The sequence below is a fragment of the Cervus canadensis genome, chromosome 8, assembly GCF_019320065.1.
Source record: "Cervus canadensis isolate Bull #8, Minnesota chromosome 8, ASM1932006v1, whole genome shotgun sequence".
Lineage (NCBI taxonomy): Eukaryota > Metazoa > Chordata > Mammalia > Artiodactyla > Cervidae > Cervus > Cervus canadensis.
The window spans coordinates 20124855-20151633 of NC_057393.1; the positions used below are offsets into that span (position 1 = coordinate 20124855).

The 26779-nt window shown below is 43.8% G+C and overlaps 1 protein-coding gene across 2 annotated transcripts in view; it reads right to left on the minus strand.

Annotated features, from left to right (window-relative positions):
- The window catches only part of RBM20 (RNA binding motif protein 20), a 194595-nt gene that overhangs the window by 82403 nt on the left and 85413 nt on the right, over positions 1-26779 (minus strand). The window lies entirely within an intron of this gene.

The following is a 26779-nucleotide window of genomic DNA, read 5'->3' on the forward strand; positions in this document are numbered from 1 at the left end:
CCACCCAACACAGCTGCATCTTATTTCCCCATAGGCCAAGATAACATCCAAGCATGGGCCCATGAGATCACCCGGGGAGACTGAGGTTTGTGGGCATGCCCACGTAATAGCAGAGTAGCCAACACCCAACCTTAACCTGATTCTCCTCCAAGAACACTGGTTACCTTTCATCACACCTACCAGTCAGTCAACAGTGCTGTGCCCAACACTTGCATTGTCTTCCTTCTCTGCTTTTGCAAAAGATCAAAGTAACCTCTAACACAGTATTAGATACTTTCCAATGGGTGATCACTTTTCCTCCAAGTGTATATACAAAAGCAAGTAACAGAATGAGATTTATCCTAAGTTTAACGAGTTGGTGACAAAGAATTAATCTCAAAAATACACAAGCAACTCCTGCAGCTCAATTCCAGAAAAATAAACGACCCAATCAAAAAATGGGCCAAAGAACTAAACAGACATTTCTCCAAAGAAGACATACAGATGTCTAACAAGCACATGAGAAGACGCTCAACATCATTCATTATCAAAGAAATGCAAATCAAAACCACAATGAGGTACCATTTCGCACCAGTCAGAATGGCTGTATTCAAAAGTCTACAAGCAATAAATGCTGGAGAGGGTGTGGAGAAAAGGGAACCCTCTTACACTGTTGGTGGGAATGCAAACTACTACAGCCACTATGGAGAACAGTGTGGCGATTCCTTAAAAAAAACTGGAAATAGAACTGCCATATGACCCAGTAATCCCACTGCTGGGCATACACACCAAGGAAACCAGAATTGAAAGAGACACGTGTACCCCAATGTTCATCGCAGCAGTGTTTATAATAGCCAGGACATGGAAACAACCTAGATGCCCATCAGCAGATGAATGGATAAGAAAGCTGTGGTACATATACACAATGGAGTATTACTCAGCCATTAAAAAGAATTCATTTGAATCAGTTCTAATGAGATGGATGAAATGGAGCCTATTATACAGAGTGAAGTAAGCCAGAAAGAAAAACACCAATACAGTATACTAATGCATATATATATGGAATTTAGAAAGATGGTAATAATAACCCTATATGCGAGACAGCAAAAGAGACACAGATGTATACAATAGTCTTTTGAACTCTGTGGGAGAGGGCGAGGGTGGGATGATTTGGGAGAATGGCATTGAAACATGTATATTATCATATGTGAAACAGATTGCCAGTCCAGGTTGGATGCATGAGACAAGTGCTCAGGGCTGGTGCACTGGGATGACCCAGAGGGATGGGATGGGGAGGGAGGTGGGAGGGGGGATCAGGATGGGAATACATGTACACCCGTGGCAGATCCATGTCAATGTATGGCAAAACCACTACAATATTGTAAAGTAATTAGCATCCAATTAAAATAAATAAATGTATATTAAAAATAAATAAAATGGTAAAAAAAAAAAAAAGGAGTTGGTATTTTACTACTCTGCAGACTCTTGAGCTTTCTGACACCTCCTCTGGGAGAAGAGGAAGAGGAAAGGGAAGAGGAGTAGGAGGAGAGGTTGGGGGGCGGTGGGCGGAGGTATAGGGACCCGCCCACTACAATTGTGTTTCACTATTTACTTCAATTAAAATTTGAGTGGCAAGAGTATTACATTCAGCAAAACATGACCCCATGGCTAAATACTAGAAGAGTATTAAGATATAAAAGTTGGAAAACATACCACGTGTCACATGTTATTGAACTTTCATAACAAGCTGAATACAAAGTCATCCTTGCTTGGGATCAAAAAACTCAGGAAGACAGAGGAGCAGGACATCCAAAAGAGCACATGCAATGAAAGAAGAGCAACAGGCAAACAGAAAACAAAAATAAAAGCAGAAGGAATCTGTGCTCAAACTAGGAAGGAATTCCCATAGTCAAGGAAGCTGGGGGGCTAGAAGCTAACAGCCTGACTGCTTGCCAAGAAAGAGAGGGGCAACTTGGAGAAATGTTCTAGTGTATCCTCTAATTCTTGCTGAAGAAATATCTGATTGTAAGCTGGTTTCCCCTTAAAGGCACACACTGGCAATTGTCTACTGAGCTCTACCTACACTCTTAGTGCATTAATTAAAAAGTGCATCAAACTCATTTGTGTAGAACAATGCACAACAGTGATTTTTTAAAAATTTTTTTGACGGGGACCATTTTTAAATTGTTCATTACTTGTTACAATATTGCTTCTGTTTTATGTTTTTTTTTTTTTTGCCAGGAGGCATATGGGATCTTAGCTCCCCACCCAGGGACTGAACCTGCACCCCCTGTATCAGAAGGCAAAGTCTTCACCACTGGAATGCCAGGGAAGTCCCAGCAGTGATTTTTGAGTGAACTGGCAAAGAGAACACATCTTCCACTCCAGCCATGTTTTATTAATCAAATTCCAATATCCATTCTAAGATGATTTCCAGAAAATTGAGTTTATTCTGACACATAAATCACTCAATAATTCTTGTTTCTTTGTCCAAGACTGCATGAAGCTTTGTCCAAGATAAGCAGCAAGATTGGTTGCCATCTTTCTCCACTTTGTCTTTCACTAGGTCTTAAAAAAAAAGTTGGCTTAAAACTCAACATTCAGAAAACTAAGATCAGGGCATCCAGTCCCATCACTTCATGGCAAATAGATGGGGAAAGAATGGAAACAGTGAGAACCTTTATTTCTTTGGGCTCCAAAACCACTGCAGATGGTGACTGCAGCCATGAAATTAAAAGACACTTGCTCCTTGGAAGAAAAGCTATCACAACATAGACAGCAACCTAGATAGCATATTAAAAAGCAGAGACATTACTTTGCCAACAAAGGTCTGTATAGTCAAAGCTATGGTTTTTCCATGGTCATGGATGGATGTGAGAGTTGGATTACAAAGAAAGCTGAGTGCCAAAGAATTGATGCTTTTGAACTATGGTGCTGGAGAAGACTCTTGAGAGTCCCTTGGACTGCAAGTAGGTCATACCAGTCAATCCTAAAGGAAATCAATCCTGAATATTCATTGGAAGGACAGATGTTGAAGCTGAAACTTCAATACTTTGGCCACCTGATGTGAAGAGCTGACTCATTTGAAAAGACCCTGATGCTGGGAAAGATTGAAGGCGGGAGGAGTAGGGGACAACAGAGGATGAGATGGTTAGATGGCATTATCGACTTGACGGTCATGAGTTTGAGTAGGCTCTGGGAGTTGGTGATGGACAGGGAAGCCTGGAGTGCTGCAGTTCATGGGGTTGCAGAGTCAGACGTGACTGAGTGAGTGGATTGAACTGAACTGAGGTCTTAAAAAGAGAAGAATGGCCACGTTTATACTTGACCAAAGGACAGCTGCCTCTTGGTGAAAAGGTCATACTTTCAGAAATGACCCCAGTTTTGGGAGGGATGCTCCCTGAAGTGTGGGAAGAGAGAATTCTAGCCAGCCAGGCCAGTCAAATCAACCCTCATGAGCAATGGGATGACAAACATCACAGATCAGCCTCACCACCAGCTTCAGGTCCCCCCTAAATCTCAGTTTCTCTCTTAGGTGATCAGCCTTAATACTTTGCAAGATTATAAGTATTCTGGAGACAAGGATACTGCAATACCCAACATGATGCTTTCCAGGTGGCAGAAGTCCATTAAGTGTTTTCTGAATCAACAAATGATTTACAAGCTTTTCCTCATGTTGATTGTCATTTCAGAGGCTTCCAGCCAAATTTAGGATTGGAAGACCAAGGGGTCAAAAATTCATTTTTGACATGTGAGATTTAAAGTTTTGAAGACTTGATCCAAGACCAACTGGTCAAAGCGTGATGCTGAGGGTGGGCCAAAGACCGGACTCATAAACCCAGCCCAAGCATATGCACTTATCCACCGCCAGAGTCAGCAATCCACCTTCACTGTCACAGACTCACGTCGCAGTGCTCAGGCATCAGGCCATGAGAGAGGCCGCTCCTGACAAGCGCTGTCTCTACCGTCTGAGTCGAAACCAGCTGCCGTCACAGCTGCCTCGAATTTGAAAAAGCTGGACCTCCACCACTACAGTGCAGTTCAGGACCAGGCTGAGGTGGCAGGGAAACCAGCTAAGAATGCTTCTCCTTTGCTGGTTATTTTTTCAAGGCAAAGATGCAACTAATTAGCTAACCAACTGAAGATACACCTTAAGGAAAGAACAAGTGGTGTCAAGCAAGATGGGCTCTTCAAATTTGTAATGTCACTGGGACAATCCATCCAAGACTCACACCTCTTACTCCTCAAATTCTACTCAGATCAGGCTTCCAAAGGATGACTGCTAAATCTCTTGTTGTTCAATCGCTCAGTTGTGCCTGACTCTTTGTGACCCCATGGACTGCAGCACACCAGGCTTCCCTGTCCTTCACCATCTCCTGGAGCTTGCTCAAACTCATGTCCATTGAATCAGTGATGCCATCCAACCACCTCATGATCTGTTGTCCCCTTCTCTTCCTGCCCTCAGTCTTTCCCTGCATCAGGTATTTTTACAGTGAGTTGGCTCTTCTCAGCAGGTGGCCAAAGTATTGGAGCTTCAGCTTCAGCATCAGTCCTTCCAATGAATATTCAGGGTTGACTTCCTTTAGGATTGACTGGTTAAGACTAAATCTGTTAACACACTCAAAAGAACTTATGGGCCTACATTCCCTTGATCTTCTTGCACTATAAATTTCCTAAGGGTAAATAAAGTTGTTAAACACAAATGCTTAATTTTGTTCCCCATAAGGGCAGGTTAGGTAATAGGTTATTCAGATAAATCCTCTTGCTGAAAAGAAAAAATTCTGGATCAATCACCTTTAGGCACTTAGGAGCTGAAAAGATAGTGTAGCCCTGCCAGGCCAATTTTGAGGGGAAGCTTGAATTCAAAGAGACCAGACAACTATTTGAGTACCCAAATATCCAGGCAAAGAGGACATTCAATGTAAAGACTTACAGGATACTTCTCCCTGCATGAAGCAGGGTCTCAGAGTACACTCTCAGAATTAGGAGGACTCTGAACTGATCTGTCACTTCCTATTTCTCCCCAGCTCCACAGGCTAAGGGAGGTTTCTTTGTACTGAAGCAGAGCAGGAGGAGGAAAAGGAAGGTGGAGAAAATAATTTTGAGAAAACGTGGCCATAGGCCCACCCTCATGCACATTTCACCCCAGGAATGTACAGCACAGATGGGCAATGAATTTGGTTTGATGTGATCCCCCAACTTGTAGTGCCTCGAAAAAACAGTCAGAAGGAGGACAGTACACTTATTTCAAGCCTCAAGGAATCTCCACAAAAAGTGTTTTAAGGGCAATAACCAGCAAAACAGTTAAAAGATAAGTAGACGCATAGAGAAATAAGGCAACGTAAGTGAAACCCAGTATAAACAATTGAGAGCAGAAACAGCCCTGGACAGATTTCAGATGTAGACTTATTAAGTTTATATATGCTTACCACATGAAAAAATGAGACAACAAGTTCACAAATAACTGAGGGGAAAAGGCTATAAAACATGACTAAGCAGATCTGGAAGAGGATCAAATAGAACTTCTGGAAAGAAAAAATATAGTAACAAGTTAAAATTTCAATAGAAGTGTTTGGCAGAAGATTAAAAACAATAGAAGACAGAGTTATAAACCAGAGGTAAGATCAGAGGAAAATGTCTAGAATATCGTACAGAAAAGTAAAGACAGGGAAAACACAGAAGAGTGAATTTAAAACAAGGAGAATATAGTAAAAAATTCTAACATACATTTCACTGGAGTCCCAGAAGAGGAGGAAAAGGGGTATGGGGTTGAGATAATTTTGAGGAGATAACAGCTAAGGATCTTCCTGAATGAAAGATACCATGAATTCAAAAGACCCAGAGACTACCAAACAGAATAAATATAAAGAAATGCACACCTAGACACATCATAGTTATCAAAACAAAGATAAAAAATCTTAAAGAAAAAGTATAGACTAACTTAAAACAAATGATGAGCAGACTGAGAGATAATATCTCAACATCAAAAACGGAAACCAGCAAGAAAATAAAATGATGAAAAGACAGTCTCCTTAATAAATGGTGCTGGGAAAACAGTACAGCAACATGTAAGAGAATTAAACTAGATCATTCTCTAAGAAAATATACAAAAATAAACTCAGGGTGGAACAAATGTCTAAATGTAAGACCATATACTATAAAACTCCTGGAGGAAAACAAAGAACAGTCTTTAACATAAACTGAAGCAATACTTTTTTTTATTTGTCTCCTGAAGTAAAGGAAATAAAACCAAAAACAAACAAATGGGACCTAGTTAAACTTAAAAGCTTCTGCATAGCAAATGAAACCATTAACAAAATGAAAAGACAATCTATTTGGGAGAAAATATTTTCAAGTGATGCTACCAACTAGGGCTTAATTTCCAAAATATACAAACAGCTCATACAGCTTAATATAAAAAGTGAAACAAATAACCCAATCAAAAACTGGCAAAAGATCTAAACAGACACTTCTCCAGAGAAGACATACGGATGGCCAACAGGCACATGAAAAGATGTTCAACATCACTAATTATTAGAGAAAAGCACATCAAAACTACAATGAGGTATCACCTAACACTGGTCAGAACAGCCATCATGAAAAAGTCTACAAATAAATGCTGGAGAGGGTGAGGGGAAAAAAGGGAACACTCCCATACTGTTGATGGGGTGTAAATTGGTGCAGCCGCTATGGAGAATAGTATGGAGGTTTCTTAAGGAACTAAAAATAGAGCTAGCATATGATCTAGCAATCCCACACCTGGGCATGTGTGTGTGTATTAGTTGCTCAATAGTATCTGACTCTTTGTGACCCCATGGACGACTGTAGCCCTCCAGGCTCCTCTGCCCGTGGGATTCTCCAGGCAAGAATACTGGAGTGGGTTCTCCAGGGGATTTTCCCAACCCAAGGATCGAACCCATGTCTTCTGCATTACGGGCAGATTCTTTACTGTCTGAGTCATCAGGGAAGCCCACATCTGGGCATATGTTTGGAGAAAACTCTAGTTCAAAAAGACATGCACCCCAATGATCATAGCAGCACTATTTACAATAGTCAAAACAGGGAAGCAACCTAACTGTTCACCAGCAGATGAATAGATAAAGAAGATGTGGTATATATACATAATGAAATATTACTTGGCCATAAAGAGAATGAAATAATGCCATTTGCAGCAACATGGATAGACCTAGAGATTGTCATATTAAGTGAAGTAAGTCAGCCAGAGAAAGACAAATATCATATGACATCACTTATACGTAGGATCTTAAAAAAATGACATGAATAAACATATTTACAAAACCGAAATAGACTAACAGACATAGAAAACCAACTTATGGTTACCAAAAGGGAAAGAACAGGGAGGTAAATTAGGAGTTTGGGATTAACATACACATACAACTATACATTGATTTGGGCTTCCCTGGTGGCTCAGATGGTAAAGAGTCTGCCTGCAATGTGGGAGACCTGGGTTCCCTGGGTTGGGAAGATCCCCTGGAGGAGGGCCTGGCAACTCACTCCAGTATTCCTGCTTAGAGAATCCACATGGGCAGAGGAGCCTGGCAGGCTACAGTCCACGGGGTCGCAAAGAGTCAGACATGACTGAGTGACTAAGCACAGCACAGCACAGCTGATATAAAATAGATAAACAGCAAGGGCCTAGGTATAGCACAGGAAACTATACTCACAATCTTACAATAACCTATAATGGAAAAGAATCTGAAAAAGAACTGAATCACTTTGCTATACACCTGAAACTAGGACAACACTGTATATTATATTACACTTCAACTTTAAAAAATGGTTTAAAACTGGAAGCCAGAAGACAGCAGAATCATATCTTTAATATGCCGAAAGAAAATAAAAATCAGCATGTAGTTTTATACAGTCCTGTGCAAAGATTAATAATGGTCTCCAAAGATAACCAGGTCACAGTCCCTGGAACCTGCAATATTACCTTATATGGTAAAAAAAAAAGACTTTGCAGATATGATTAAGCTAAGCATCTCCAGATGGGTGGATTATCCTGGATTATTTGTAGGTCCTCAATACAATCACGAATGTTACTACAAGAGAGAGGCGGAGGGAAACTCCACACAGAGGAGAAAGGCATGTGAGAGGAGATGGAGATTTGAAGATGCTGCAATGCTGGCTTTGAGGATGGGGGAAGGAGTCACGAACCACAGGATACAAGGAACGCAGCTCTAGAAGCTGGAAAAGGCAAGGAAACCGTTTCTGCCCTGGAGCTTCTGGAAGGAGCGCAGCTCTGCTGACATCTAGACAAGCCCAGTGACATGGGGTTCGGGTATCCAGCCTCCAAAACTCTCTGAGGATAAATATCCTGTTGATTTAAGTCACCACATTTGTACAGCAGGTATAGGAAACTACTGTAAGTGTCCAGACTATCCTTCCACAAAGAAGGTGAAATTCAGGCGTTTTCAGGCGTGCAAGACCTGAGAGAGTTCCTTATTGGCAAAGGAAACTCTAAACGTTGTACATCAGGCAGAAGGAGAGGGATTCTAGATGGAAGACTGGAAACACAAAAAGGAGCAAAGAGCACAAGACAGTGACAAATGTACGAATAAATCTAACTGAACGCTGACTGGGTAGCACAATTTATTTCGTGGTATTCTTCAAAATATACAGAATTAAAACACACGGCAATGAGAGAAAATAAGTGAGGAGGGGGTAAATGTTTTGGAGTGTTCCAAGGACCTGGTATTACCCAATGGGAAATGAAAGCTTTCACCAACCTTAAACTCCAAGTACGAATGTTGTAATTTTTAGAATACAAAGAACACGGAACTTTCAAAGGAGCAGAGGGAAACACAGATGGTAAAACTAGAGAGAAAGCAGGAAGTTACTGTAAAACATAAGTGAGGAGAGAGGCTGGGAAGGATCAGGCACTCTCAGAGGCTCTGGGAGCCAGTAGCATCCCATTCATCCGTCTGGTGAAAGTTACATAGGTTTTTATTTGTTGAACTCTGCATATATGTTTTAAGTATTTTTTGGTGTATACACAATTTTTTTTGCAATGGAAAATAACTGAATACAACAATCACATATGTACCCCTTTCAACTATACTATGTTCAAACTCTTCCATCTCAGCTCAGTGTTTAGCAAATCAAATATCCATAATGAGTTCTCCAGAGGACATTCATCCAGCCTTGTGTTTACAGACAAGCAAATTCTTGTTTTACCTAGTTTACAGGTGATGCAACTGAAGTCTAACAAAGTAGAATGATTTATCCAAAGCCACAGTGATTTCATCCAGAAAGTTACCTGAGAAAAACTTTTACTTCCGCTTTTCAAAAATAAAGCAAATTCTATTTTTCACAAACACATCTGAAGATTTCCCAGGGTTGTATCTGTCACACTGAGAGCCCCAGGACTAAGCTTGCATCCTCTTGCCTCTAACTATTTGCATATTTAAGTATGATGTGTTAGTGGCCAGAAACGTGTGAGTGCTTGAAATTAACAGTGCTTTTGCAAGACTCCCCCTTAATATTGGTGCAACAATACAAGAACAGGGATCAAAAAAAAAAGAAAAAAAACAGGGCACATTATCAAGCCTGGACTTGACGTGGCTTCCCAGTGAGATGCTCACCAAAAGCAACACTGCTAAAACCGCAAGTCATGCATCAAACCAAAAGCAAACAGCACCGTGCCAGGAAGGAGACCAAGAAACTCATTCAGGGAGGAAGCCTCACACAGTCCTGCGGAGGGAGTTGGGGGAGAGGAGCAGGGAGGGTGGAGAAGGAGAAGCAGAAATAGTCACGGTGGCTTAAGAAATAAATCTGCGTTGTTTTAAAGAAATCAATTTCATCTTGATACTCATCTTGATACAAACAACTACTTAGAGAGCAATTTTATTTAGCCCGCATTGCAGCCAGATGCTTTAACCTCTGAACCACCAGGGAAGCCCACTCCTAACTAACTTACTTTAACTAACAGATCAAAACAACTGCCATAAAGCACAAGACTTTCAACACAGGTCACTGAAGACACAGTAAGTTCACATTTGCCTCTGGGCAATGTCCACTTTCCCAGGTCCCTCTCAGCCTCAGCCTCTGCTATGCAAACACTATCCCTTCAGTGAACTCACTCAAATGAGGACACTCTCTTCATAGATGTCAACGAGCTAGTGATGAAGTTTAAAAGTTGCCAAGTTAAATCACAGCCAGTACTTTGGTGTTTCAAAAAGCGTGGCTATTTTCATTGCAATCCTTCAGGTCACAGAAAGCCACAGTGGATATTTTTTTAGAGCATCTCTAGAGCCTGGGGCTTCCCAGGTGGCTCAGTGGCAAAAAATCTGCCTGCCACTGCAGGAGACACAGGAGACGTGGATTCGATCCCTGAATCTGGAAGATCCCCTGGAGGAGGAAATGACAACCCATTCTAGTATCCTTGCCTGGAGAATCCCACGGACAGAGGAGCATGGTGGACTACAGTCTATAAGGTCCCAAAGGCTTGGACACCACTGAGCATGCAGACCCCATCTCTAGAGCCTACCCTATTAAAACGCTGTTGTGATGCCAGAATGAAGCCTCTGAAGGATTTCCCAAATGACCTTGCAGGGAAAGAACCTAGAAGATGCAGTTGTTGTTTAGTTGCTCAGTCATGTCAGTCTCTTTGTGACCCCATGTACCATAGCCCGCCAGGCTCCTCTGTCCTTGGGGTTCTCCAGGCAAGAATACTGGAGTGGGTAGCCATTTCTTTCAGGAGACGGCTAAATGAAGTGAAGAGTGGAAGAAACAGAGAAGGGAGGAAAAGATAGGAATCAGACTGTAGTAGAAAATGAATTTCTTTAGTACCTGCAGCAGAAAGATGGAGATGAATGTAAGGAGTGCGTGCCTACACTCCCAATCTGATTCTGCTACAACTAGCACTCCATTTAGATCCTCAATTGAGTCTCATAAAATTCATTCCTGTGGCAAAGAAGGGCCATTAGAGGATGCCCTGCCTCTCCACTCTGACTTTGTTGTCATTGAGCACCCGACCGGTTTCACAAGGACATTGTGTAAGGTCTGAAGAATGTGTCCACACACACAAATCATTTAAGATGACGGAGGTCTTGGTCACACGCCCTGCTGGGGTTGAGAGCAGTGATAATTGTAATTATAAATACTCAGCCAGTGGAAAACTGTGCACCACCCCCTTCCTGTTTTCAAAGTCCTCTTTCTCGTTCTCTGCAGGTAAAAAGGAAATGATCCTCTACACCACTCTGGTCTCATCTGCTGAGTTCCATTTCACAGATGAGAAAACTAAGGCAGGACAGACCAGCAGAACCACAGATGACTGGAATGATTCCAAGACTCCTCTTTCTAAATGAACAGCTCACAGAAACCACCTTGATCCAAACATCATACCTCCTTGGCGACCCTGACCTTCTTACCCACCCTACCCCACCATACCCGAGTGAATTGCTTGGCTCTTTTTCAGGCTCTGACTCCAGAGCAATAATAATGGAGACCAATTAAGCCGGGGCTTCAATGTCAGTAGCATGCCACTCCTGCTCAGTGGCAGCTAATTAAGAACCTCTGCCACTAGGTAGGGAGCACACTTGTCACTACAGGGGACCCAGATCCACCCTGTTGAGGAAAACAGCAAGGTCAAAGGTTTAACAGAAGTCAGGCGGGGCCCGTGAATTAAGAGGTCAGGCAAACACGAACTGACTGCAGTGATAATCACCTCCCTGTGCTGGTACAGAACTGAGGCTTATGACAAAGCTCTTGCCTGTGCATTCTTCTTTTCTGCACCTCCAGCAGTTGTTAACCTCTCCCACGAAAAGAAGAGAAAATACTGCTTGCTGATTTGGGTTGGGAGTCGCTTTGTGTTTCCTTAAAAACAATTTTAAATACAAAAATATTTATAAATGGGGGGTAAATTGGAAGATGGCAGTGAAAAGTTACAAACTTTCAGTTATAAGGTAATAAGCACTAGGGATGTAATGCACAACACTGCTGTATGTTATACACAGAAGTTGTTAAGAGAGTAAATCACAAAGAAAAACCTTTTTTCTATTTCTTTAATTTTGCACCTGTTTGAGATGATGGACATTTATTAAACTTAACTGTGATAATCATTTCATAATGTAACTCAAAGAATTATGCTGTGCACCTTAAACTTATACGGTGCTGTATGCCAGTTATATCTCAAGGACTTCCCTGGTGGTTCGGTGGATAAGAATCCACCTGCCAATACAGGGGACATAGATTCGATCCCTGGTTAAGGAAGGTTCTACATGCCCTGGAGCAACTAAGCCCAAGGGCCACAACTACTGAGCCTGTGTGCTGCAACTCCTGAAGCCCACGCATCTAGAGCCTGAGCTCTGCAACAAGAGAAGCCACTGCAATGAGAAGCCCATGCACCACAACCAAGCATAGTCGCCACTGGTCCCAACTAGAGAAGGCTGGTGCGCAGCAATGAAGACTGAGTGCAACCGAAAACAAATAAAAACATAATTTAAGAAATTATATCTCAATAAAACTTGAAGAAAAAAATTTTTAATGTAAAAAATATTCATAAATGTAACAAACTTTATGTTCCCACCATCCAGAATCAACCAATATTAACATTTCTTTTTTAACATTATGGATAAAGTTGAGTTCCTGTCTCATTCTCTTCCCTCTCTCGCTGTCCAGAGACAACATCTATGTGTATACTTCTAAGTCAGATCCTTCTACTATTCACTAATAAATAATGATATGCTAGTAAGTTGTCCGGTCTATGAATGTATCATTGTCCATTTATTTTAAACTTTAATATTTTTTACTGGAGTGTAATTGCTTTACAATGTTGAGTTCGTTTCTGTTGTACATCAGCCACACATATACATATAGCCTTCTCCCTTGGATTTCCTTCCTATTTTCTAATAACATTTTATGACATCTCCACTAAAGCCTTATATGTGTTTTATTTGATTCCTAGGTACCATACAGATTAGTTGCTATTAAAATATCTCTTTTCCTAGTGCATTTCCTATAGGTTGTTGCTACACTAAAGTGCTACTGCTGTTTGTATGTAATACTGTACTCTGCACTGTTTATCCCTTTTTATTTTGAAGGTATACCATCATACGGTGTTCATGCAAGAAAAACTTTAGCCTCTTATTTTCTGTCCTTAAGCTTCATTTCTTTTTCTTGTCTTGTTGCATTGGCTAGATCCTCCAGCACCATGTTGAATAGAGGTGATATCTAGTATCCTTATCTCCTTTCTGACTCTAGTTGTAAATGTTTCTAAGGTTGCCCTAGTAAGCATGGTGTTGGCCACAGGATGGCAGTTGCCTCTTCTTATGTCCTCAGATGGCATCTTCACAACTAGGACGCTCCTTCAGTGTCTGTGTGTTCCATTGCTTCAGTTGTATCTGACTCTTTGCAACTCCATGGACCACAGCCCGCCAGGCTCCTCTGTCCATGGGATTCTCCAGGCAATACTGGAGTGGGTTACCATGCCCTTCTCCAAGGGCTCTTCCCAACCCAGAGGTCAAACCTGCATCTCCTGTGTCTCAGGAACTGCAGGTGATTCTTTATCACTGGGCCACCAGGAAAGCCCCAAGCTCCTTCAGGGCAAGGCCTAAATCTCATACATCTTTCCACTCATCATAGTACACTGCTGGTCACATAGTTCATGCACAGTAGATGGTTGATATTGTTCATATACTTTTAAACTCTTCTACTTATGTTTATTTTAACATTTTTTGCTTCTCTAACCTGCATAAATGTGGTAGACACTTCAGCAACCCTTCGCTAGATGGTTGTAAGATGAGTGTTCTTCAAGTGTGTGTGTATTCATACTTAACTTCATGGAGATGATAGCCTAAGTAGTGAGGCTATGAAGGTTCATAAAGAAAACAAAGATTTCAGGTTTTCCAAAAGTGAATTCTTGCAAGTATTTGAGATTTGATTACCCTCTGGAGACTGTTTATCTGCTCATTCCTCTTTCATCCCATATAACCAAGGATTAACTGGAGAGACTAATCGGCCCCTGAATGGGTCACTGACTTTTTCAGATTCACAAGGATCTATTCCTTTGTGTAGAGCAGCAGCTCCACAGGCAGGAGAACACTGCCCTCACGGTTCAGTTGGAGTGATGCCACACACCTCTGGCTTCTCAGCAATTCCTGGGAGTCTGGCCAGCATAGTCCCCCTGAGGCTGTGCACACAACACCACCAGGAACTCCATTCAAGCTGACGAGAAAATGCCTGTGGTGAGGAAGAGAGAACCAGAACTACAGTCCATGCTTCTCTCTCATGCTCAAGTTCCTGCTCCCTGCCCTCCTCAGCTGCATCCCCAAGTCATTTTCCCCAGTGATAAGCTCACTTGCCTGAGGTATATGAAGGAATGAGAATGTCAGGAGATGGGATGATTGTGACCCCCACCCAAAACTCTCTTTAGCCTCGTCCAAGCCAACAGCTGGAAAGGGAAAACTGGATAATGGTGCACATGCAGGGTGAAATCAGAAAGACTGTCGGCAGTGACCTGCTCCTGGGCAGCAGGGTGCAAAGGCGGGAGCAGGCTCAGGCAGGGGTGAGAGGCTCACACTCGGCTGGAGACAGAGGGCCTGGGTTCAGGTCTTAGCTCTACCACTTACTTGTCTTATCACCACATGCAAACTTTCAGTCTCTAAGTACCTCATCTGTAAAATGGGGACAGACACCACGGTCCCAAATTCAACTACAGCACGGGCCAGGGACGAGGGACAGTCTGCTTTGTCCCTGAAACATCCAAAGCCCCTAAAGGAAATTTTTTGCTAAAGCTAGAGATTGAAAGTTCCTGAATGGTTGGCTTGAAGGACCAGGGAAAACTGAGAAAACTGGGAATAAGTTTTCATCCAGGCAATTCTGGGTGCCACCAGGAAGACTCATAAAGCCTTCCCTCACAGTGCCATGAGAAATCCTTTATTACTTAGCAACCAGGCTCAGCACACAGCCAGCTCAGTGTGGAACAAAGCAGAAATGAGAGAGGCTGAACAGGATGGCTGGGCCGCAGGGCCTCCTACAGGATCCCCTTGGGCCCATCTTCACCTCCCCCCCTCCCTCAGACCCTATAGTCACCACAGAGGCCAAATCCTTTTGAGTCAGCCTGAACTACGAATGGCAAACTCATCACTTCTTGCTGTTCTCACTGCCAGTTCACTAGTCAATATTCTCACCTGAATGATTCTAATACCCTTTCCCATCACTCCCTAATGGAGCTCCATGATGCTACCATGACCACGGTGCTCATCTTCCTAAAGAGGAGCCATCACTGCTTTGCTCAAAACCGTCAATGGCTCCTACTTGACACTGAATGAATCCAGACATTCCAGAAAGACATTCAGCTCTGAGCTGGATTCATCCCCCACCTTGTTTCTCTACAGGTCTTATGCATGAGCCACCTGGACTAACAGCATTTACCCAAACACACCTACATCTTTCACCCCTGAACCTGGGTGCTCTTTCCCGTGTCACGAGTGTCACTACTTTGTGACAGAAGGAACCAGGCTCACACCTCTCTTCTCCAGCAGACAAGTACCCTTAGGGGCATGAACTAAGTTTCAATTTTCCAGCTGTGCCCCACAGTGTCCCTTACATGGTGGTTTTTTAGGATGTAAAACTAAGCCTAAATAACACGGAAGACCCTTGAACATACCATGCAGAGTGAAAAAAAAGCCAGACACAAAAAGCCACATGTAGCATAATTCCATTTATGGGAAATACCCACAGTAGGCAAATCCATAGGGACAGAAAATAGATCAGTGGTTTGGGGGAGCAGTAGGGAGTGACTGTTAAATGGGTATAGGGTCTCTTTTGTGGATGATGAAAAACTTCTGGAACTATTGATAGACAGTGGTGATGTTATACAGTGTTACACTGAACTGTATACCTTAAAATGGTTAAAATGGTAAATGTTATGCTATGGGTACTTTACCACAGCAACAAAACTGAAGCTGAAAGATGAAAACTCTCATGATACATGCACTCCAGTGTTCATAACAACAGTGTTTATAATAACCAAGACATGGAACAACCTAAATGCCCATCAACAGAAAACGGATAAAGAAGATGTGGTACATATATACAAAGGAACATTACTCAGCCCTAACAAAGAACAAAATGTTGCCATTCACAACAACATGGATGGACCTAGATATCATATTGAGTGAAGTAAGTAAAAGACAAACATTATACAATATCACTTATATGTGGAATCTAAAATATAATACAAATGAACTTATTTACAAAACAGAAACAGACTCACAGATATTGAAAACAACTTATTGTTACCAAAGGGGAATGCAGGTGGGGGTGTAAATTAGGAGTATGGAATTAACAGATATCCACTATTATATATAAAATAGATAAACAACAAGGATTTACTGTATAACACATGGAACGATATTCAATATCTTGTAATAACCTACAATGGAATAGAATCTGAATTATATAAAAATATATGTAAATGAATCACTTTGCTGTATGCCTGAAACTAACACAATACTGTAAATCAACTATCAGTTCAGTCGCTCAGTCGTGTCTGACTCTTTCTGACCCCATGAACCGCAGCACGCCAGGCCTCCCTGTCCATCACCAACTCCCGGAGTTTACTCAAACTCACGTCCATTGAGTTGGTGATGCCATCCAACCATCTTATCCTCTGTTGTCCCCTTCTCCTCCTGCCCTCAATCCTTCCCAGCATCAGAGTCTTTTCAAATGAGTCAGCTCTTCGCATCAGGTGGCCAAAGTACTAGAGTTTCAGCTTCAACATCAGTCCTTCCAATGAACACCCAGGACTGATCTCCTTTAGGGTGGACTGGTTGGATCTCCTTGCAGTCCAAGGGACTCTCAAGAGTCTTTTCCAACACCACAGTTCAAAAGCATCAATTCTTCAGCACTCAGCTTTCTTTATAGTCCAACTCTCACATCCATACATGACTATTGGAAAAACCATAGCCTTGACTAGATGGACCTTTGTTGACAAAGTAATGTCTCTGCTTTTCAATATGCTATCTAGGTTGGTTATAACTTTCCTTCCAAGGAGTAAGTGTCTTCTAACTTCATGGCTGCAATCACCATCTGCAGTGATTTTGGAGCCCCAAAAAATAAAGTCTGACACTGTTTCCCCATCTATTTGCCATAAAGTGATGGGACCAGATGCCATGATTTTAGTTTTCTGAATGTTGAGCTTTAAGCCAACTTTTTCATTCTCCTCTTTCACTTTCATCAAGAGGCTCTTTAGTTCTTCTTCACTTTCTACCATAACTGTGGTATCATCTGCATATCTGAGGTTATTGAGATTTCTCCCGGCAATCTTGATTCCAGCTTGTGCTTCATCCAGCCCAGTGTTTCTCATGATGTACTCTGCATATAAGTTAAATAAGCAGGGTGACAATATACAGCCTTGACGTACTCCTTTCCTATTTGGAACCAGTCTGTTGTTCCATGTCCAGTTCTAACTGTTGCTTTCTGACCTGCATACAGGTTTCTCAAGAGGTAGGTCAGGTGGTCTGGTATTCCCATCTCTTTCAGAATTTTCCACAGTTTATCGTGATCCACACAGTCAAAGGCTTTGGCATAGTCAATAGAGCAGAAATAGATGTTTTTCTGGAACTCTCTTGCTTTTTTGATGATCCAGCAGATGTTGGCAATTTGATCTCTGGTTCCTCCACCTTTTCTAAAACCAGCTTGAACATTTGGAAGTTCACAGTTCATATATTGCTGAAGCCTGACTTGGACAATTTTGAGCATTACTTTACTAGCGTGTGAGATGAGTGCAATTGTGCAGTAGTTTGAGCATTCTTTCGCATTGCCTTTCTTTGGGATTGGAATGAAAACGGACCTTTTCCAGTCCTGTGGCCACTGCTGAGTTTTCCAAATTTGCTGACATATTGAGTGCAGCACTTTCACAGAATCATCTTTCAGGATCTGAAATAGCTCAACTGCAATTCCATCACCTCCACCTCACTTTTAAAAAACTGAGACTGAAAAGATATAATTATTCCAGGGGCACATAGCTAGTGAGTATGACTACAAGAGTTGATTTTAAGAGTCCAGCTTTTCATTGCAATTTTAACAGTCAGGAGAGAGCTATCCCCCAACATTGCCACATCCAGCCCAAGTCCAGGCATCCTCTCTGAGTGATCCAGGCCTCAGGAGCCCTCATTTTCAGAATCACGTGTGAACGTGCTACACAGCTCGGCACAAAAGCGCCATTGCTCCATGTTTCTCTCTGGCGGCTTTAGGCACACTGGTCTGGGTCTCCACGGCCAGACCATAAGGTCTTTGAGGGCAGAACCCTCAGTACAGCCTTCCCACCAGCCTTACTAACCTCACTGGTGTGGCGGGCACTGACAAGCACCCTGGGCACTATTATATTTTTCAAGGTTTTGACTTGCATTTTAACAGAAAAGTTCCCACGCTCTTTGGTCAGCAAAACACCACAGTCTGCTTCTGCCAGTGATTCAATCTCAGGAAATACCTTTTTGCCACAGAACTACTAAGCCAATTGCTACCTATTGTTTTCTAATGGGTGGGAAAAACAAAAGTTAACACCACTTTCTCCACTTATTCATAAGAGAAAGTTTCATTTCTCTACTTCAAAAACTGCCAACATCACAGGTTGCCTTTTTATAGAGCAAGCCAATAAATAAAAACACATGAAGTAATGGCCTAGTGTTTAAACACAGAGACTCCAAAACAAGTTTTATTACTACACTTGAAAAAGTTTTTTCTTTTCTTACTCTGTTTAGGAATTGGCAAGGAAAACCTAGGTTAAAGGTCAAGGTCCAAATGCTAGCCTTGGGTCCATCTCTTACTCATCATCTTGAGCTAGTCCTTCACCCTTCAGAGTTAGTATTCCTATCCACAAAATGGGACCGCAAGTGTCTTCCTATGAGCCTTGGAGGAGTGCTGTAAGACATCATTAATACTGCAAAAGGGAAAGTGCTTAGCAAAAGGCAGAGCCCCGAGCGTAGGAGGCACCTGGAACAAGACCTGAGCCCAGAGGGGAGGAAGGGAAACAAAAACATCTCCAGGTCTTTGGTTCCAGGCCCTCTGCGCAGCTAGTCAGCTGGTCTACCAGGTGCTCTGTGGAAACAGCCAGTGGATCTGAAGGGGGAGAGGATGCTACTCTGGCAGAACAACCGAAAAAAAAAAGTTTTTAAATTGAGGCTCAATTCGTCCCAAACAATAATGCAAATATGAGTAATACACAAGCAGGTGGGGGTTATTTATAGAGAGGATTTTTTTCACTTTCTATTCTGAAATAATTATAGAGTCACAAGAAGTTGCAAAAATAGCACAGAGAGGTCTCTGTCCCTATTACTCAGCTTCTCCCAGTGGTAACATCTTATGTAACTATATTACATTATCAAAACCAGGACCTGACAGTGGATCAATACGATGAACTAGACTACAGGTCTCAGTTAGATGTCACCAGTTTTTGCAAACACTTTTAAGTTGACAAACAGCTATACTGGTAGAGGATAAAGAAAGCACTGGTGCAGAATAATTTACAACATTGCAGTGAAATCAACGCAATGTTAATTTTGATAGGTAGCACCTGAGTATGCAGTTACAAAGAGTATTACAAACAGCATTTCTTTGTGTTGTGCCTATTGTTATGGGATGATATTTGAAGCATCTTATTTGTTTATATTTACAGAATCCCCCATCCCAGAGGTGAAGAGGTTTCACAAGTATTTGGTCCTGTAACAGCTCTATAAGAATAAGGAAGAGTTGGTGTTTCCCAGCCAACACCCATGACGGTCCTCAGCCCAGGCCCCCTCTGTGATCATCACCACCCAGCCCTTGATACACCCAGCAAAAATTACAGGAGTCCTCAGCTTTAAGGGCACATCCAGGTGGAATTTGGTGCTGACCTTCAAAACTCCAGCTTGACTAAGCAATGACGCCATCTGGTGGTCAGACGAAGAACTAAGAAAATCGGTAATAATGGATATAGCTCTTTGTGGATGTTGAGTTACATTTATAATCTACTCCAAGAAAAGGCGTACTTAAGGCACTGAATATTTTAATCAGAAATGTTTTGTAATGAGAAATAACTACTCTGCTGTAAATTAAATATGGCCACAAGTTCTGTGAAGCCCTTTCCATGGAGATGTTTCCATGAAGTCCTTTCCATGAAGAGGTGGAGTCTATCTCTGGAATCTGGGCTGGGCTGGTGACTCGTTTTGGAACAGGATGCACAGGAAGTGATGCTGCTTAACTTCCAAGCCGCTGCTTCAAGAGGCTTCAGAGCTTCCACCTCCACCTCTTGGAACACTGCCCTCTTTAGAACAAGCCCAGGCTAGCCTCTGTGAGGATGGAACTCCACGCAGAGGCAGAGAGAACCGACCATCTCAGTCATTTCTTCTACGGCCCCCAGACGTGTGAGTGAGGCCGTGCAAGACCAGTAGTCCCAGCCCAACCATTACCAAGTGCAGTGACAAGTGAGCCGAGGCAAGCCCAGCGGAAGACAACACGATCATGAGAAACAGTAAACTGTTGTTCTAAGCCACTAAATTCTCGGGTGGCTTGTAAAATAGCAGTAGATAACTAACATGTGTACTTCCCCTAGTGGCTCGGTGGTAGAGAATCCACCCACCAATGCAGGAGACACGGGTTCAATCCGTGGCTCGGGAAGATCCCCTGGAAAAGGAAAGCGCAACCCACTCCAATATTCTTGCCTGGAAAATCCCAAGGACTAGAGCGAACTGGTGGGCTACAGTCCATGGGGTTGCAAAAGAGTCGGACACAACTTAGCAACTAAACAATTCTGAACTTAAAGGTTTATTATTACTATTTTAAATGGGGGCAGGGAGAGAAATCAATATTTCCACATGATGAATTTTGACTAATGCACAACTTTTGAATGTTGCATATTTCCATCTTATGCATTTTCGGACCCTGCTACATATTTTCATCCATTTCCTCATTCATTAATGAACCAAGCATGTCACAACAGTGACTGAAGAGGCACTAAAAGATTTGGCACTGAATTAGATACGATGCCGACCCTTAAGAAGGTCACGGCTATTGGAGAAGACACATATGCAAACACATCATAACACTGGGTATGTGTTAGTTTAGAACACAGGAGCAACTACCTGGATGCGGGCAGTGAGGGGGTGGTAGGATGGATATATTAGTCAAAACCCAATTAGAAAAAGAGAAACCACTCCACATATTTAGAACAAAGAAAATTTAATCCAGGGATTTTGTTATACAAATGAGAAGGCAAACAAAAGATGGTGGGAAAGGAAGGGGTGGGTAGAGCCCAGGAAGATAGTCAGTCACTGCGAGAGATGTCACCAGCCATACTGAAGGAGGGGCAGGAGTGTGTGGGCCTCTCCCTTCCTCCACCCCCCAATCTCCCTCCAGTGCCTGGCATTGGTCAAACTTAGCAGGAGCTAAGGAGATGCTGCCCGCGGGGATGAGCACTCTGGAGGTGGAGCACCACACAGGAGGAACAAGGAAAGAATGCCAGCAAACAGGCTTAGGAGCTGCCATGTGGGGGTGCTTTGGGCTAGAAGGCTTTACAACTGATGGGGTGATTAGGTTATTTCATGCCACTCACCCATTTTTCTACCTGCCTCTCCCCCACCTTGGGGGGAGCAGAATCAGGGTCTCTGATGATCTTTCATCCTTGTGCAGTTCAAACTCTGCCATGAACGAGAGTCAACCACAGTAGAAGTGACATGATTCCTTTTGTGCCTCCATGGGCCTTTCTCAAAGGAGAGTCTCGAGGAACATTTAAATAAATAAGAAGCATTAAACTATGTGGGATAAAGGACTGAACATTTCGTTGAGTCAAGATTTCAGCCAGAGGAGACACCCTGGGGAAACCTGGACTGGCCCCTGAATGGTATGGGGCTGGGCTAAGATGTGATAAGACTCTTTTGGGTCTCATGTCCTTAGAAAAACCTGGAAGAGAGCCTTGAGCACCTCTCCAGCCTATGCAACAGGGCAGGTCTGGGAGACACTGTGACTTGGTGGTGGACAGCCGCTACCAGGGCTGTGGGTTCAAATCTGAGCTCTGCTGCTGGCTATCCAAGACCGGCAGCAAGTTGTTCTTTCCCTTTGTTTTCTTGTCTGTAAAGTGGGGGCAATCATTCCTAAACTTACAAGGTGTTAGGAGGATGAAGCTGACCACCTGAGCACCTGTCAGATGATCTAGGACTATGGCTTTCAGAGTGGGGTCCCTGCACCAGGAGCATCAGCATTACCTGGGAACTTATTACAACTGAAGCTTCTGGAGCTCCACCCCAAACATACTGAGTCAGAAACTCAGGGGTGAGCCCAGCAATTTGGGTTTGAATATACACCCTCTAGGGATTCTGGTGCCTGCTAAAGTTTGAGAACCAATGATGCAGCTAGAACACAATGGACCATCAATAAATAGTAGCTGTTATTGCTACTTCTAAGCTTTAAGGGATGATTTTGGAAAAGGAACATGTTTATGTATCACCAACTGCTGAAGTCATTTGGGAAGAGCTGAAACATGAGGATACCCAAGTCTGTAAGCTTCAACACCAACTGTGAGTAGTGTGGAGCATCCCCCTGCCACCCCACAGAGCAGCCCCACTGCCCAGATAACCTCAGGGCCACCCCTCCCAGGTCCCAGCTATAACAGGCCTGCCCAGGGCTATTACTGATCCTACCTGCTCAAAATGAGATGTTCTTCCACATCCCAGAGGAGCCTGGGAATATCTCAAATGGGGTGAGGGGGAAAGGGACAGAGGCTTTCGAAGGGAGGGAGAAGATATAAAAGAAAAGAAATATCTGGTCTTAATAAAGTAGAAGAAAGTCTGAGCAGAGAAAAATCTCAGCCCAGAGATTTGGTTAGGGGGTGGTAACAACTTTGATAGAAGAGGAAGAAGAAAATGGGAACAATTTGCCTAAGAGATTTGTGATACCCACAGAAAGTACAGAAGGGTGATGTGATGGCTTCAGGGGAGCAGGAAGCAACAGAGACAACATATAAGGAGTTAAAGGCAATAACATCCCATTCCTTTATCGCCCTTTCCTTGCAGATCTTGTATCAGGAGGGTCTTATCTTCCATGGGGAGGACCGTAATATTTGTTCCGTCACCGGTACAGCCTGATTCCACCAACCACAAGCTACACTCATGGGTACACAGATGGCTCCGCTGCCACTAGAGGGGGTATTTTGCTGAACTGGGTGGGAGACACAGAAAAATGTGACTATTCAGAGATCTTCTCCTGTCACCACTTGGGCTTGCCCAGGAGGAACAAGGATGAGGAGGCAGAGGGTTTGTAATTGAGCGATTGCTTTCCACACTGACTACCAACCGCAGTGACAGAGAGGGTACAGAAGGATGCTGGTACACCCAAGAAGCAGAGAGAACCTCTCATCCCGGGCCCTTGTTGGCACTGGGAAGAGGCGAGGTTGAGGGCACTGTTCAGATCTTGAACTCAGTATCTCTGGTCCACACGCCAGTCACAGTGTTTCACCACAAGACAAGCACAGGAGCAGGATGGACTCACTGCCTTTGCCAGAAGCAAAGCTGAGCCCCCATACCCATAAATTCTTCTCTCTTCTTGGTACAAGTGAACGCATCTTTAGAATTTTTCACTTAGTCGCTACGTGTACATCTAAATTTATTTGAAAGGAAATAATGGCATGGCTCTTTAATTCTAAGACATGGCTGACAAATTTCTGCAGCCATCAGAATCACCTGGAGGGTGTGTTAAAGCACAGTATTGCTAGCATCCACCCCCAGAGTTTGTGAGTCCCTAAGTCTAGACTAAGGTCCGAGGATTTGCAATCGGTGACGTTCCCAGATATGAAGCTGCTGGTCCAGGACCACACTTGGAAAAAGAATGTTCTAACTTACCCCCAAGTCCTTTTACTTTCTATATCAAGTCACCTCTACCCTGGAAGGACTGAGGCTGAAGCTCCAATACTTTGGCCACTTGATGCAAAGAGCCGAATCACTGGAAAAGACCTGGTGCTGGGAAGATTGAGGGCAGGAGAAGGGGGTGACAGAGGATGAGATGGTTAGATAGCAATACCAATTCAATGGACATGAGTTTGAACAAACTCTGGGAGACAGTGAAGGACAGGGAAACCTGGCATGCTGCAGTTCATGGGGTCACAAAGAGTCGGACATGACTGAGCGACTGAACACCACCTTTATATCCCCTTGTCACGTTCGTGGCCATCTCAGCTGTCCCAATAAGCATCAGCTGGCTGCTTGTGAAACTATACTTTCCCCGCCACTTCCTCCCCACAAGAAGATCTGAGAGTCTGGGCTGCTCTCCTCACAGGCTCCTGGTGAGATGCATCAGGACCACAGGAGCACTGGCACCCTGCAAGCCTATCGGGTGCCAGGCACGCGCTAATGGACTGACAGGTGCAAATCACTTAATCCTCTTTGTATTTCTACTTGGGCTTCCCAAGTGACGCTTGTGATAAAGCACCCGCCTGCCAATGCAGGAGACAACCCAGGTTTGATTCTGGGTGGGGAAGATCCCCTGGAGGAGGGCATGGCAACCCACTCCAGTATTCTTGCCTGGAGAACCCCATGAACAGGGGAGCCTGGCGGGCTATACTTGCATTTCACCTTAAGGGATGAGGTATCTGAGACTCTGAAAGGTGAAGTAACTTGCCCAAAGTCACACCGCTGGCAAGTGGAGAAGCTGGGGTTCAAACTCAGGTCCTGTGATCTTGATTATTCTGCTCTACTTCCTCCACATTAAAAGGGGCCTGGAGCCCCCACTGTCTGAGATGTGGATGACTGACAAATCTCTCTGGGGAGGAGAAGTTGATTTCTTCCAATAAGAAACACCTAATAAAAATATAACAAAGGGACAGTGCAGGGACTGAATATGTGTGTGTGTGTATGTGTGTGTGTGAAGTCTGGGTTCACACAGGGGATGAGAAGGTGGGAAGAGGGACAAGCTTCAAAGTATAGCTGACTGGCGTTTGTGTGTCTCTGAACACTGGGTCAGCCGGTGGTGAGAAAGTGGGAAGAGGGACAAGCTTCCAAGTAATGCTGACCGGAGTTTGGAACCCAGTTAGTTCATACCTTTGGGCAAGCCAGCTAACCTCGCTGTACCTTGGTTTAATAACAGGTAAAATGGGACTCTTTTTCCCCATTGGAGGTTAAGAGAATGAAGTAAGATAATGTATTAATATGTGAAAGCTTCTATTTAGCTCATAAGCCATTACAATTTTTTTTTTTTTTGGTAAAATACACAAAACATAAAATTCACCATGTTATCATAAACCTTTGAAAAATAGTTTTTAGAATTTAGTTTGTCTTAGCTCCCCCAACAGAGCAGCGAGTAAACCATGAGGTTCTCAGAAACCCCCAAGTCTGAGCCGCTCGGAGAGGAGTGGCGTATCAGCAAGGCAGTGTCCAGAGACTCACACCACAGCCTAACACGTCTCCACATGTGCTCTTCAACTTATTCACCGGAGCCTCCAGCATGGGGAGAGGTGGAAGAGGCCCCAGATGGAAAATGGTACAGAAGGCAAAGACGAAGGATGTGCTAAGGGGGGTGGGGGACACCGGAGAAGCGAGACAAGCTGGAGCCACTGAGGGAGACAGAGCCCACCCAGAGCAGGGCCGCCATCTTGAATGTCAAGAAGTTAAGGAAAGCCCCGCTGAACACCACAGAACCAAAGGAAAAGACAAAATAGTAAGGTAAAGAAGGACCCAGACTCCAGATACAACAGCCACGTTACCCAAGACAGAAGCTCCCAACACTAGGGACCGCTGAGGATCCAGCTGGTCTCTGAATCCCCTCTCTGAACCCACGAAAGATATGGTGGATGTCCCGTGCCCCTGCAGAGCACTGTCTCCTGTGGAAAATGTTACACGTTTTCACACAAATAAGGATACCATATCTGCTGCCATTCTCCTGAGTAGAGTGAAGAAACCAAGTCACCTTAGCCCAGGAAGAAGCCCCCAAAGGAGGTCAGGTTGGCCACAAGTTGCCCCCCACCCCCAACGGTGCTCCCCACCGAGTCTCATGAGAGAGGAAGCTGTAAAGGCGAGAAGAGGGAGGGTGGGCTCCATCTCTCTGGCAGATGCTCAGCCCGGTTCTGCAGAAGGCAGCCCCCACCCCGGGCTCCCACCAGCTCCCCTGCCGCCTTCCTCTCCAGCTGGATCTTGGCCGATCGCCACTCCCCAGACCCTGCTCTCACCACAAAACACTCACATCCGCTGTACTGATTCAGGGGGCCCGGGTCTGCCCAGCCCATATGGATCTGGCTGGCTCAGAAACACCCAACCTCAGGGGGAAAAAAAAAATTTTGTTTTCTCTCCAGCACACAATCCTGGTGACCTACACTGAGCAATTGCATCAGAGACAAAAGCAATCTCCCCTTCCAAGGTCAACATTATTCCACGCCAAGGCCATCAAACATACACCCAAGAAACAGACTTTCACAAAATCCTGAGCAGCCATCTTTCCAGAGCTCTGAGACAAGCAGCCCGGGGGGCCGCGGACCAGACTTCCTTCCTTGGCCCGGAGTTGACCAAGAACCTTGTCTCAGCTCAGCAGTTGGCCGGAAATGCCAGGCTGCTTTAGTGCTCGAGTTCCCAGACAAGTCTGCATAGCTGAGGATCAGAGGGAGGCTGGAGCAGGTCTGGGAACCGGAACAGGGAACAGTGGAAGACGGCCCAGCCAGGGCTGAGAACACCCAGAACGGGCAGGGCCGCTGAGTGGGTGAGGTTTTCTTGTTTTGCGGTGTGCATTTGGGAAGCCCCCCACCTTCATGGCCAAGATAGTTGCCCATCAGTATTCAGGCCAGGGTCTTGACCTACCTCCACAATTTCAGCTTATCTTC